Genomic DNA, 14,230 nt, shown 5'->3' with positions numbered 1-14,230 from the left:
AATTAATTTGGTATCAATTTTGGATGTAAAGGGGTGCTAATACTTTCCCTACACATAACCAACTCCCTAACCTTAGTTTTGATGATGTAGACCAAATTTTTTTTCTTTTAGGGACCTTTGGTTTACACTTAGCACAACTTTAGAAAAGATAGATTCGCATAAGTGACTAATCACACCTAGATAAAAAAAAAAAAAAATAGGTGGCGACTCCATGATTTTTGTATCTAATGGGTAGGTTCTCTTAACTTAAACATTATGATAGTTTGGTGACTCCACTAGAGATATTAGAGAGTCCAGTCATTAGTTAGCTATATATTATCTTAAGCCTTGCTTTGATAGTTTTTATTATGTAATTATTTATGTTGACTAACCTATTTGTTTGTGATTTCTTATTTGTTTGTTTTACAAATATTATTTTCACACCTATTTATTTGATTATGCGGCATGTCTCTTTACACACACCACACTTGCATTCATGCATAATACCTTGACTTTATCCTTTATTAGGAGGAACCAAGTACCTACACTCTCGTGAGGTTATAACCTTCGTGTGAGCTAGCGAAACTACCACTCAAATTGAACCATTTTTGTTTGAGTCTATAATGGTGGGTGAGGATTGGGGTACCTTACTAGTTTATAATAGATGATGATATAAGGAACAATTTGAGAGCCTTTAGATTGTCAAGCCTTTGAACCCTTCATGTACATGAACCCTAAGGATCTAAACCTAGGCTAGAGCCCTGTCCTCCCTTTTATTAGAAAAAAACCTAAGTAGGACACATGATGTGACAATTACTATTCTTGTAAATTTATTATTCCTTGTATATAGTTTTGCATACTAACCTTTTATATTGTTCATTGTATATATTATGTTATTCCTTGTATATGTTATATTATGTTAACTAACATTTTTTCTCTACTTTATTTTGCATGAATGCATCATTAGATTTATATAAGGAATGATTGCCATAAAACAATCTTAACAAAAAGAATCTTAATTACATCCATGGAGAGCCTATCAAAGTTTCCTATGTATCTAAGAATGAAGTCCGAGGAAGCTTAGCTTAAAGGAAGTGATTGTTTGCTAGCCAATTATGTAACTACTTTACCTATCAAAATCCATCTCAATCTCAAACGAAATGATCTTAGCAATTTAGTTAGTATTTAAAGCCAATGAAATGTCACTGCCAAGAAGACTTTCCAACAGAAGTTTAGGGGCCTTGCATAATTTTTTTTTGGTCCTATTGATGATCAGCTTATTAGGGCCATGGTTCAATTTTGGGACCCTTTATATCTCTACTTTATGTTTAGTGAGTTTGACATGATACCAACTATTAGAGAATATATAACTTTTATTCACTTAGATCTACATAATCTTGATAAGGTATATTGAAAAAAAAAAAAAAAAAACTAGTTACTGAAAAAAGCTTGTTCAAATGATGGTCGTAGATGTCCAAACTATTGATAATTGGGTAAAAGGAAAAGGTGAAAGTGTTGGTATTCCTTAGTCCATTGTTTGTGACTTTATATACAAATATTTTGGCACTGAAAAAGAAATGGATTTGAAGGCATTGGCTTTATATGGGATAATGGCATTCCCAAAAGTAATTGGTTATATTGATGTTGTAGTAGTGGATTTCTTTTATCAACTTGGTTACCAAATCAACTCTATTCCCATAATTTTGGCTGAGACTATTAGATCTTTAAATCATTGTCGTTGAAATAGAGAGAGTCATTTTTTATGTGCTTAATTGTTAACCATTTGGATGAAAAGTCATATCGAAAATAATGTTGGTACAATTCACAAGCCATATTTCACTACAAGCACTTTCATCAAGGAATTTTGTGAAGATGAAAAGCCTGCACAAAAATCTAAGGAAGTATGGATCTTATTTTTATGCAAGCTCACTAGCCAAGATGTGATATAAAGAGCACTTTGGATACCTTATGGACCAATGTTGTATGGTTGTGAAGATAAGGTTTGGGTTCATCTTTTAGGCCTTTACAGTGCAGTGAGTTATTCTTTCATGATGGTGCAAAAATAATATGGCTATAAACAGTTTATCCCTATCATTTCTTGACTTAGTAAAATAGAGTTCTCGTATGTTGAAATTGTGCCTTCATAAAGGTAGCCAAAGCCTTACAAACTTGGAATTTACCTCAAAGGGAAGATAGGAGAAGACGCTCAAATGAGGTTACCCTTAAGTACTTTATGTGGCATATTAGGTAAGATAAAGACATTAAAATCCTTGAAGAAACAACTCCAAATGACCTAATGAAATCACCAACTCTTGATCCCTTATTAGTAGTGAAAATCGTTAAAATAAAGCTCCAAGCTGAAAAAGATGAATTGGAGCTTAAAAAAAAAAAGGCTAAAAAGTAAGTTAGAGAGAAGAATGAAAAAAAATGTTTAAGCACTAAAACAAGAAATGGATGAATGGAAAAATCTTTTTTTTAATCTTAATATCATACAATCATCCACCAATTATGAGTTAGCCTAACTTTTGAAAGAAAATAGATAATTGTAAGTAAAGATGCAATAAAAAGATAAAACATTCATCGACACACAAAAGCACATCCAAATACTCAATAGGGTAGCTGTCAAAATTGAAATGCAAATGGGTGTTGTGAATGTAAAATGTGAGCAAGTAAAAAAGGCATTTATGAGAAAGCATAACCAGTTGGAGTGCTTGCTTGGTCAAATTATCATGGTTACTTACAAAGCTAAGAATATGGTGGAAAAAGCTAAAGAATGGAAGACAAGGGTGCCATCAATGGGAGCACATGGCTAAGAGCTGCTAGCTTTCCTTAATGAAGTGCAAGGCTATTATCGATAAGTTAAGGATTTTTTTCCACAATAAACTTTAGACTTTTCATAGATGTAAAATTGGATTTGGTTAGAAATAACTTTTAATTCAACAAAGATTTCTTTTATTAACAATTGTTATGTGGTAAATCCTCTTAATTGCATTAATGCATTAATGCATTCATACATAAACATCTCTCCAAAATGCATGATAACAAATCATCCTAGTTTTTAAAAATTATGAAAAATCAAGATTAAAGGATAGCTTAATTTTTAAATAATCTGAAGTGCTACAACATTAGATATCAAGTAAGGATCATGGAAAAAGAAAACACTATTTACCTCTAAAAGCTAGAGAAAGCCTAAGAAAAATTAAAGGGACAGTTGGAAATTATTACCAAATTATTGAAAAACATGAGCAAAGGGAAAAAAGTGGTGGAAAATATGGTGAGACAAAATGAGACTGATCCATTATATCCCTCTAGTTTTGGCCTACATACAACACATGCATCCTAAGAGGCCCAATACAAATGCCATTTACTACAAGTTATCTTTATATGTAGATTGACATGCTAACAATTGCTATTCATTCTTCAATTTCCCTTGTTCTTGACATCAAGACATTTGATATTACATAAGTTTCAAATCTTGATGATCATAAGGAATAAAAAAAGCTGAAGATAGGCTTTATTGAAACTAAAGAAAGCTTTGATTCTTAAAAGATGGATCTCATAAAAGAAAGGCTTAAAGCCATTGAAGGAATAAACTTTTATGGGCCATTGGATGCTATTGGACTATGCTTGGTTCCTGATGTCATGATTCTACCAAAGTTTAAAGTGCCTGAGTTTGAAAAATATGATGAAACCAAATGCCCTAATACACATGTTATGATGTTTTGTTGCAAGATGGCTACATACGCTCATAATGAAAAGTTACTCATTTATGTTTTCTAAGACAATCTTACTGATTTAGTTGTTAAATAGTATGTGCAATTGGATAGATCTTGCATTCGTGGATAAAGAAAACTTGCAAGGCTTTCATTGCACAATACAAACACATTATAGATCTGGCACTAGATTGTATATCTCTACTGTCATAACGTATAAATCTATAGACCTACTACTAAATATGGATCAAAAAAAGTCACCACCAATTTTTTTTGTTAAGGTATGATTGATCACCTGATTAAATTTATCCTATTTAAAAAGAAATCCCAATATTGACTTAGGTATTTTTAAATAGTATATTTTAGTCCACAAAACTAGATTTCATATTCGAGAGTGCGGTCATGTGTGAAACAAGTTATAGTATGCTCACAGCACCTACCTAAAAGATGGTACTAATTTGATTTCAAAATTCTTCAAACCTTAAACTTGTTTATAATTTACCAAAATATTTACTATCGAAAATTGATATTAAAATTACTCCAATAGTTTGGTAGCAATTTAAAATAATTTTCTCACCTTAAGAGTATCCAGGGAGATTAGTGTTCCAGCCTGAAGAGGCTTTGTCGTCGAATTTATTAATGTATTTTACCCAAAAAAATAATTAGTAAAGTCTTACAATGGTTTGGTAGAATTTACTTTGATGCAGATCTCCCAATAGTTTGGTAAGATTTTATTGTAAAATATTTATAAAATTTTATTTTTAAAAAAATTTATTAAATCTTCTTATATTTTGGTAAAATTTAACTTAAGATGCAATTCTTCAATAGTTTGGTAGGATAAATACAAAATACTTCATTAATAATTTTTTTTTTCAAAAATTGATTTATAAAATTCTTCAATAGTTTGGTAGAACTCATAAAAATTTAAATTTATAAAGAAACTTCAAATAATTTGGTAGGACTCATGAATTCATTTTTAGAAACATTTTTTATTTTGTTAAAATTTTTTATTATTTTTTAAAAGAAATTTATAAAAGTATTTAAATAAATCATTTAATTTAAAATTAATTAGAAAAAAAATCTATAAAATAAAATAAAATGGAAAATATATAAATAACATAAATAAAAATGTAAATTAAAAAATAAAATAAAGAAGAAAAGGAAAAACCTGCAATCGGGTTTGATCAAACACGTGGGTCATGTGCAGATCAACAGGTTAACACGTAGATCCTAGGTTGGCTGAAATGGTGTCGTTTGGCACTGGAATAAAAGCCAAACTTCTTCACTTTCCTCATAAGTCTTCGATCTTCGCTCTTTCTCTAAGTAGAGTTCACTTTGTCCTCTATCTAAAAAACCCAAGAACAAGCCACCGAAAATTAGATAACTTGTTGGTTTCTGGAAAATATCATTGAAATTAAATAAAAAAAAATTCAAACTTCACTTGAAAATTAAATAAAAAAATTCAAATATTCAACCCAAAAACCCAAAATTTCCAAATTTTCTTAGAATTTTCTAGAAATTTAACCCAAAAACCCAAAAACTTCAAACTCTCAAACTGCCAACCCAGAATCTGTAAACCCAAAAACTTCAAAACTAGAATCCTTAAACCCATAAATGCGAAACCTAAAAAGTCTAAACCCAAAAACTTTAAACCCGGAGTCTTTCCTCCAAAAATCAACTCGTGTCATTCTTTATGATCCTGTGTCCAATTTATAGCTTGCCTTAGTAGAGATTTTAGGGTTTGAACAAAATCAATTTAGGCTTGAATCCTGGGATTCTGCTCAAATAAAACCAATCCAAGCTTGAATCCTAGGATTGGATTTTGTCCAATGTAATTTAGGCTTAGGTTTGGCAAATCTGATTAATTTGATTCAGTTTTGAATTAAAACCCCTTTGATTATGCAGATTGATTGCCTGATTCAACGCAGATTAATAATAATAAAAATTATTATTATTATTATTAATATTAATAAAAATAAATAGATGACCCAGACATAGATGAGTGTCTACATCTACAAAGCATAAAAAAGAAAGATATTAAAAGTTTCAAAGAATATACCCAGAGATGAAGGGATATTGTTACTCAAGTTTAACCACCGCTCATTAAAATGGAGACTATAATCCTGTTTGTCAATACTTTCAAGGCTTCTTACTATGAAAGGATGATTAAAAATATCACTAAAAATTTCTAAGATATGGTAATTTCTGAAGAAATCAATAAAAATGCCATCAAGAATGGATAGCTTGAAGGTGGTGATGAAAAGAAAGGGGTTGTGCTAAAAAAGAAAAAATGATGCTCAAGTTGTAATTCATGAAGGGCAACATGTTGGAGGCTTCACCCCATATTCTCCTTACCCGATGTACCAACCTTACACCCAACCATCAACAATGTCTTCCTAAGTTCTTATACTCATCAACCAATCATACAGTCACCTAACTCTCAGCTAGTTACTCAACTTAAAAATTGAGTGAAAAAAGAAAGAGTTCTTACATATCCAATTCCTATGACATACACTGAGTTACTTCTTCAACTCGTTAAGAACTATTAGGTCCCATCAATTTATTTAAAACATATGAAGCCTTCTTACCTCAAATGGTATGATGCTAATACTACTTATGACTCTCATCCTAGGATTGCTGGCTATTCTATAAAAAATTGCATAGTATTAAAATATAAAGTGTAAAATTTGATAAAAAATGGATTGGTGAATTTTGATCAAGAAGCAAGGATATGTGTCATCAAGAACACTTTTCTTAACCACACTGGGGCATAATTTTGAAAAACATTTTATAAATGTCTATCACATTAGGAACCTTAAGAAATAATGTAAGTTTTGAACATTTGAGAGTCTTTTATGTCAATCATTTATTTATCTTTCATCATTTCAATAAAGTGATAGATGCATTTTTATTACATTTCCTTATTTGTTTCATTGCTTTTATATACATGCCTTTCATATTTCACCCACTCCTATATTTTAAATAATGAATGTTCAGAGAATTATGACAATAATTCAGGACTCGATTTTGAAAGCGTTATTCATATTGATGGAATTGATAAGTTGATGCTTTAATTTGTTAGGATCATTGAAGTAAAAAAGGATAAGTTTCATGAAATTAAACTAGCATATGATTTCTTTCATTCATAGACAAAAATAATATAGTGTGTGGTCTTTTTATGATAGTTCACTCATAAGTTTGCTTTTAGTTAATAAATGTTCTTCATTGAGAGTATTTATATTTGAAATGAAAAGTGACCATCATTCTTTTACCCTTTACACAAGAAGTAAAATTATCTATTTGCTATGCCATTTGAACATATTGAATTTTTTTAGAAGAAACCCTAATCAAGGATCACCTTCCATACTAAAGGGCAAAGTTTAAAACAAATTTGATCACAAAGAGAAAAACAAAGAAAGTGAAGGTCCCTAATGATTTCAAGGGCAAAAAAGAAAAAAAAATCCTTTTTGGTTCTCAGATATTTCCTAAAAGAGGATGAAAAATGCTAATCGAAAAAATATGAAGAAAAAAAAAGAAAAGAGAGAATTGATGAAGAATAGGGCAAAAAACCAAGCTACTCCATATGATAATAAATGATCATTTGGTTTATAACCCTTTGAATTAATTTTAGGTCTACTTTATCCATTTCTTTCATAACCCTTCATCCTAGTTTACGTTATGTCCCTTAAAAGTCTATTTTAATTGAATGTGAATGCCCAAAGTGGAAAATCATGAATTGAACTAAGACAAACTTGTAATGGGAATGTTGAAAATTTTTAATGTATACTAGATGATATAATTTAACAATAAAAAAAAAAGTGAGAAAAAGTTGAAGCATAGACAACTTGAAAAGCAATGAATAAATGCTCTTAATTTGCTATACATAGTTTAACATGTAATAATAAATTAAAATCATAAGTTCTATTATAATGTATGTATTAAAATTAAATTAAATAAATATATACAATATATATTAAGGCAATATTTCTAAGATATTTTTTAAATTTTTGGTTGATGGTAAAATAGTACATATTAAGATAAGTTTTATTGGTAATTATTAATGTGTATTTTTATACATGTTAGCAAAATATGATTGTATATAAAAGATTGAAAATTTTGAAATGTTCTACTAACAATGAAAGTAATAAATTTTGCTCTTTATTTCTATTTTTCAATATATAATTTAGGGTGAAATTTTTATTATATGTATGATAAAAGTACTAAAATATTACTAAATAAAATTTATAAAAATAAATAGACAAAATTTTTTAAAATATTAGGTTAGTAGTAATTACATTCATATTCTTTTTCAATTTTTTTTTATAAAACGAAAAGATGTTATATTCCCAATTGTTATTTCATTCTTAGTATCATCATTCTTGATATTTTGATACCAATCAATTTTTCCATTTGTAAAGAGCAAAGAATATTGCAAGGGTCATAACAATCCAAATAATGTTTAATTGTATGTTGTTTTCCTAAATAAGTATGAATTATAATATCTTTTTTAAATGAAATATTTGAGTTGTTTCCTTCAATATACAGTAGCAACTTGATCAACAAATGAATAATTATAAACTCGTTGATTTCGATTAACTTTTTTGCAATACGAATTTCAAAATCCAAAAAAAAAGATATATCATTTAATCTCTATAAGATTTGGACATATAAATTTTCTTCTAAAATTATCATTTGTTTCTTCATAACTTTTGTCATTGTATTGTGTTTTCATTTTATTTTGAAGTTTATTACCAATATCATAAAAGTATAGCTATAAATAATATGATTAATTAACTCAAATTTGAAACAATTCAAAACTCAAATTGAGTATACATAAATTTTTTACTTATTTTAAATTTTAATTTAATTAAAAATTAATATAGTACAGATAATTAGTGTTGACACCCCATTTTGTCTAGAGATTTTTTTGAAATTCATTTGGTTTCAAATTTTAATTTTGAATGTGCAATTGGGCCTTAATTAGAAAAGTAAATTTTGAGCCCAAAGATTAAGTTTTAAATCTTATTTGTATTTTAATTTTTGGTTTAATTTTTTTTTTAGTTAAAAGAGTCAAAGTCAATTGGTAAAAAAAAACAAAAAAGGGGAAAATGTGGGATTTTGTATGAAAAATCTTAGGTTCAATTCAACTCTTAGATTCTATATCAGATTTTAACTTTAATAGTTGAATAATTTTGAAAAGACTTTAGGTTCAATATGTTGAAAAAAGGAAAGATTACTAAAAGAATAAAACTAGAAGAAAAATCTTAGATTCAGTTGAATTAATTCATTCCAAATCGAAAGGGATTCAATCTCTATATAAGGACCTTAAATCTGTGATCAAAATGGGGAACTCACAATAATTTACTTTATGATCAAACATAGGTCATTGCAAAGAGTGAAATTTGGGTAAAGTTTTGAATTAACAAGGAAGAAGCAATCAAGCAAAAAATTTACAAAAGGATCCAGTTTGAGTTTTTGGAAGAAAGGTTGAAATTTATAGTAGGATGTATCAATTTTTGAAAGGTGAAAAATTGTTGGGACTCATTAAGGTAATGTTTGCTTTCATTTTTTTTTTGTGATTTTTGCATATTTTTATAATATTTAATTGCTTACTTTTATATTTATATTTATTGCATGATATTTATTTTTGCATGACTAATAATATATTTGCTAGATAATTTATTTGCGTAATATATTTGATTAATATATTTATTTGTGTGATTTATTAATATATTTGCATGATTATTATATATTTATTTGTGCGATTATACTTAATTTGATTACATGATTATTAACGTATTTAATTGCTTGATTATTAATATATTTATTTGCATAATTATATATTTAATTGCATGTTTTTTTTGCATGCTTTATATATTATTATTTACATGATTATATATTTAATTGCATATTTATTTGCATGATTTATATTACTATATGTTTAATTGTATGTTTATTTGCATGAAAACTTAAACTGAAAACTCGAAATGGTAGTTTAAGTAATAAAAAAGTAAATTTGAAAAAAAGAGCCTTATTGAGGATCCCCAAGAAATAAGGATAATGCTTGAATTAATGAAAGGTCAAGAATATCAATGGAATGAGCTTTTAAAAAAGATTCAGAATTAATTTTTTTAAAATTGTATAAATATTCTTTATTTTAGATATTGTATACCTTTTCCAGCATTTATTTTGATGATTCATCTTGAAATGATTTCTTGACCTATTTATTCTTTACCAAACTTGTTCTTATAATTAATATCTTTTTTTTATTATTTTTCTTGTTCTTTACCATTTATTTCTTCCCATGATGAATTAAAGAAATGTGATGGATTACATTTGGCGTTGAATTGAAATGATGATTATTGAATAAATAACTGTTATAAAATATCCTTGCATTATTTCAAAACAGTTGGAAATGACTGGGGCATATTGAAAATAAAATGTGAAAGATGAAAGAAGTTTAAAATAATGTTGATCTTTATGGCTTACAAATAAAAAAAAGCATTCCAAATGTTGAGATAAAATGATGAAGCTAATGAAGAGGAATTTTGAGTCACAAATCGGTTGATATATTTGCTAGCTAGTTCCAAAAAAGTCGAAGAAAAACATGATGAACAACTAAAAGAAAGACATGAAAAAGAGTCTTAAGATCCCATTGAAAGAAGGAAACTTTGGATTTAGATTATATAATGGATGAAACTACTTAATGATGCATGATAGCTCACATTGAAAACCACAGGGTTGATGAGTTAAAAGGAGTGAGAAGATAAATTAAGAGTTTTCCCTTTGATTTACCACAATTGAAAAGATAAACAGATTGCATAACATATATTACATTCACCACATGTATTACATGTATGCATTATACTGAGAATATTGCACTTATTCTTGGCATTCATCATGCATATTTGAAAAAGAAAAAGAAAGTTTAAAGTTTGAAATTGGGTAGAAAATTTGCATTCATGCGTTGTATTCACTGCATTCATTACATGTTGCATACATCATCACATTTGTTGCATTCATGCATTTCATGCTTGGAAAAGAAAGATCAAAGTTTAGGTTGTGAAATTAGGATGGAATTTTGAAAAATCTTTGGCTCATGTATTCATTGTATGCATACATCGTGTTCATCATATTCATCCCATACATTATGCATGTTTTAAAAGGAGAAAAATTAAAGTTTGAATATTGAAATTGAATTTGAGAATTGTGGATAATCTTTTCATTCATTGTATATGTTTGGAATGCAGAAAGGAAAAACTAGATAAGGAAATAATTTTGAGAAGATACATTGGAAGGCAATCAATGATGATTCAGATGAGATGCAAAAACTAAATTTAAGCTAAGATTTTTTAAAGTTTCAATGCCTCTATCAAGGAGGAGCTTTTTTGAAGGTAAGAATGATCTCATTTTATTTTTCAAAAGTTTTAAAGCCTCAATTGTAAGGGAACATTTTATTTTTCAAAAGTTTCAAAGCCTCAATTGTAGGGAAGTATTTTATTTTCAAAAGTTTCAAAGCTTCAGTTGTGGGAAAGCATTTTATTTTCTAAAAGTTTCAAAGCCTCAGTTGTGGGGAAGCATTTGATTTTTCAAAAGTTTCAAAGCCTTAGTTGTGGGGGAGTATTTTATTTTTAAAAGTTTCAAAGCCTCAATTGTGAGGGAGCATTTTATTATTTTCAAAAGTTCCAAAGCCTCAATTGTGGGGGAGTATTTTATTTTTCAAAAGTTCTAAAACTTCAGTTGTGATGGTACATTTTTTAACAAAAAAAAGTTTCAAACCTTTGAGGAAGAGCCTTTGAGATTTTTTTTTTTTTTATTTTCTTGACTCGAATAAAATGGATGTATTTTGTCTTTGTACAATTACTGTTTCACAGAAAATACATAAAGAAAGGCAACTGTAGACACCCCATTTTGTCTGTGGATTTTTTTAAAAATTCATTAGGCTTCGAATTTTAATTTTGATTGAGCAATTAGGCCTTAATTGGAAATGTGAATTTTTTGCCAAAAGATTAAACCCTAAATTTTATTTGTATTTTAATTTTTTGTTTAATTGTTGGTTTTTTAATCAAAAGAGTTAAAGTCAATTGGTAAAAAAAAATGGGTGAAAATTTTTTGAAAAAAATGTGGGATTTTGTATGAAAAATCTTAAATTCAATCCAACTTTTAAATTCTATCTCAAATTTTAACTTTAATGGTTGAATATTTTGAAAAGACTTTGGCTCAATTTATTGAAAAAAGGAAAGATTATTAAGAGAATAAAATTAGAAGAAAAATCTTAAATTCGGTTGAAATAATTTTTTCTAAATTTAAAGGGATTAAATCTTTATATAAGGACCTTGAATCTATGATCAAAATGGGAACCTCACAGCAATTCACTTCATGATTAAATAGAAGTCATTGAAAAGAGAGAAAATTTGGGCACAGTTTGAATTAATAAAGAAGAAACAATCAAGCAAAAAAGTTTGCAAGAAGGTTTTTGAAAGAAAAGTTAATATTTATAGTAGGAAGTATCAATTTTAAAAAGTGAAGAATTGTTGGGACTAATTGAGGTAATGTTTGCTTTCATTTTTTTGTGATTTTTGAATAATTTTTATAATATTTAATTGCTTACTCTTATTTTTATATTTATTGCACGGTATTTATTTTTGCATGACTAATAATATATTTGTAAGATAATTTATTTGCCAAATATATTTTATTAATATATTTATTTTTGTGATTAATGTATTTGCATTATTATCATTATTATATTTATTTGTATGATTATATTTAATTTGATTGTATGATAATTAATATATTTAATTGCTTCATTATTAATCTATTTATTTGCATAATTATATATGTAATTGCATTTTTTTGCATGATTATATATTTAATTGTATTTTTTTGCATGATTATATATTTAATTGCATGTTTATTTGCATGATTTATATTATTATTTGTTTAATTATATGTTTATTTGCATTATTTATATTTTTATTTGTATGATTATATATTTAATTGCTTGTTTATTTACATGATTTACATTGTTAATTGCATGATTTTATACTTAATTGCATGTCTATTTGCATGATTATTAATTTATTTATTTGTGTGATTGTATGATTATTAATATATTTATTTACATAGTTATTTATTTAGTTATTATTATTACATGATTTTATATTTATTACATGATATGATATTACATGTTATTACATCATTAATATTATTCTTGAATGATATTTAATTGCATGTTTCTATATTTATTATGTGCATAATTGCATGATTATACATAATATATTTGTGTGATTATATTTAATTTCATGATTATATATTTGCATAAATGGTTATTAATATATTTGCATGGTATTTTATATTATTGCATGATAATATATTTGCGTGATATTATATATTTACATGATATATTATTGCATGATAATTAATATATTTGCATGACACTCTTGCATGAATATTTTAGCAGATTTAGGCATGATATTATTACATGATATTTGGTATGATTTTATAATATTATATTTGCATGATAATTTTTGCATGGTATAATTTAATATTTATTATATGATTGCTTGATATTTTGATAGAATTTTTGTATCATCATATTTTGTAAATAAATAAAAGGACTGGAGTTAATTTATTTGCACAATAAAACTATCTTTGATGAGACTTAGTGAAGGTAACACATAATTAATTTGGTACCAATTTTGGGTGTAAAGGGATACTAATACATTCCCTATACGTAACCAACTCCTAAACCTTAGTTTTGATAATGTAGACCAGAACCTATTTCTTTTAAAGACCCTTAATTTATACTTAGGACAACCTTAAAAAGAATAGATTCACATAGGTGACCAATCATACATAGATAAAAAAGATTAGTAGCAATTCCATGATATTTGTATCTAATGGGTAGGTTCTTCCAACATAAAATGTTATGACAATTATAAAAATAAACTAACTTAACTCGATTTCAATTTATTTCCAAAAGTCAACAACTTAGTAGTTTTTTAAAACTTGAAATGATTTTAGCATAACCAAAATTTGAATTAAAATAGTAACCCAATCTGAATACAATATTCTTGTTTATTTTCCATAACAATTTAAAAGTTCTTTATTTAAAATTTTTTTCTTTCATTTTCAATGTCTTGTTTTTATTCTCTTTTGTGGTTGAATTAGTTAATTAATTTTAAATAATATTTTTAAAGTGAAATTACAATTATAAGTAATTGAGTATGTTTTATTTTTTATTTAGATTTAAGATAATTTGAATTCATCTTTTTAAATAAAGACAAGCATAAGTGAATAATTGAGCACAAGGTTAATGTTGTGAATGTTCAAAACGTTCAATTTGCACTAAATTGAGTGTAGTGAATAATTGACTAATTATATACATGCACTACATTTGCATGAAACTATAGTAAAATAATTAATGTGGTATCTAAACTTTAAAAATTTCTAATGTAATACCTGAATTATTAATCTATTAACTAATATAGTACTTGGAGAATTGTTTTCCCCTTACTTATTATCATTTGAAACTA

The sequence above is a fragment of the Durio zibethinus genome, chromosome 3, assembly GCF_047325235.1.
Source record: "Durio zibethinus cultivar Kanyao isolate XHJ-2024 chromosome 3, ASM4732523v1, whole genome shotgun sequence".
In the NCBI taxonomy this organism is placed as follows: domain Eukaryota; kingdom Viridiplantae; phylum Streptophyta; class Magnoliopsida; order Malvales; family Malvaceae; genus Durio; species Durio zibethinus.
Note: the sequence above shows the minus strand (reverse complement) of the source record.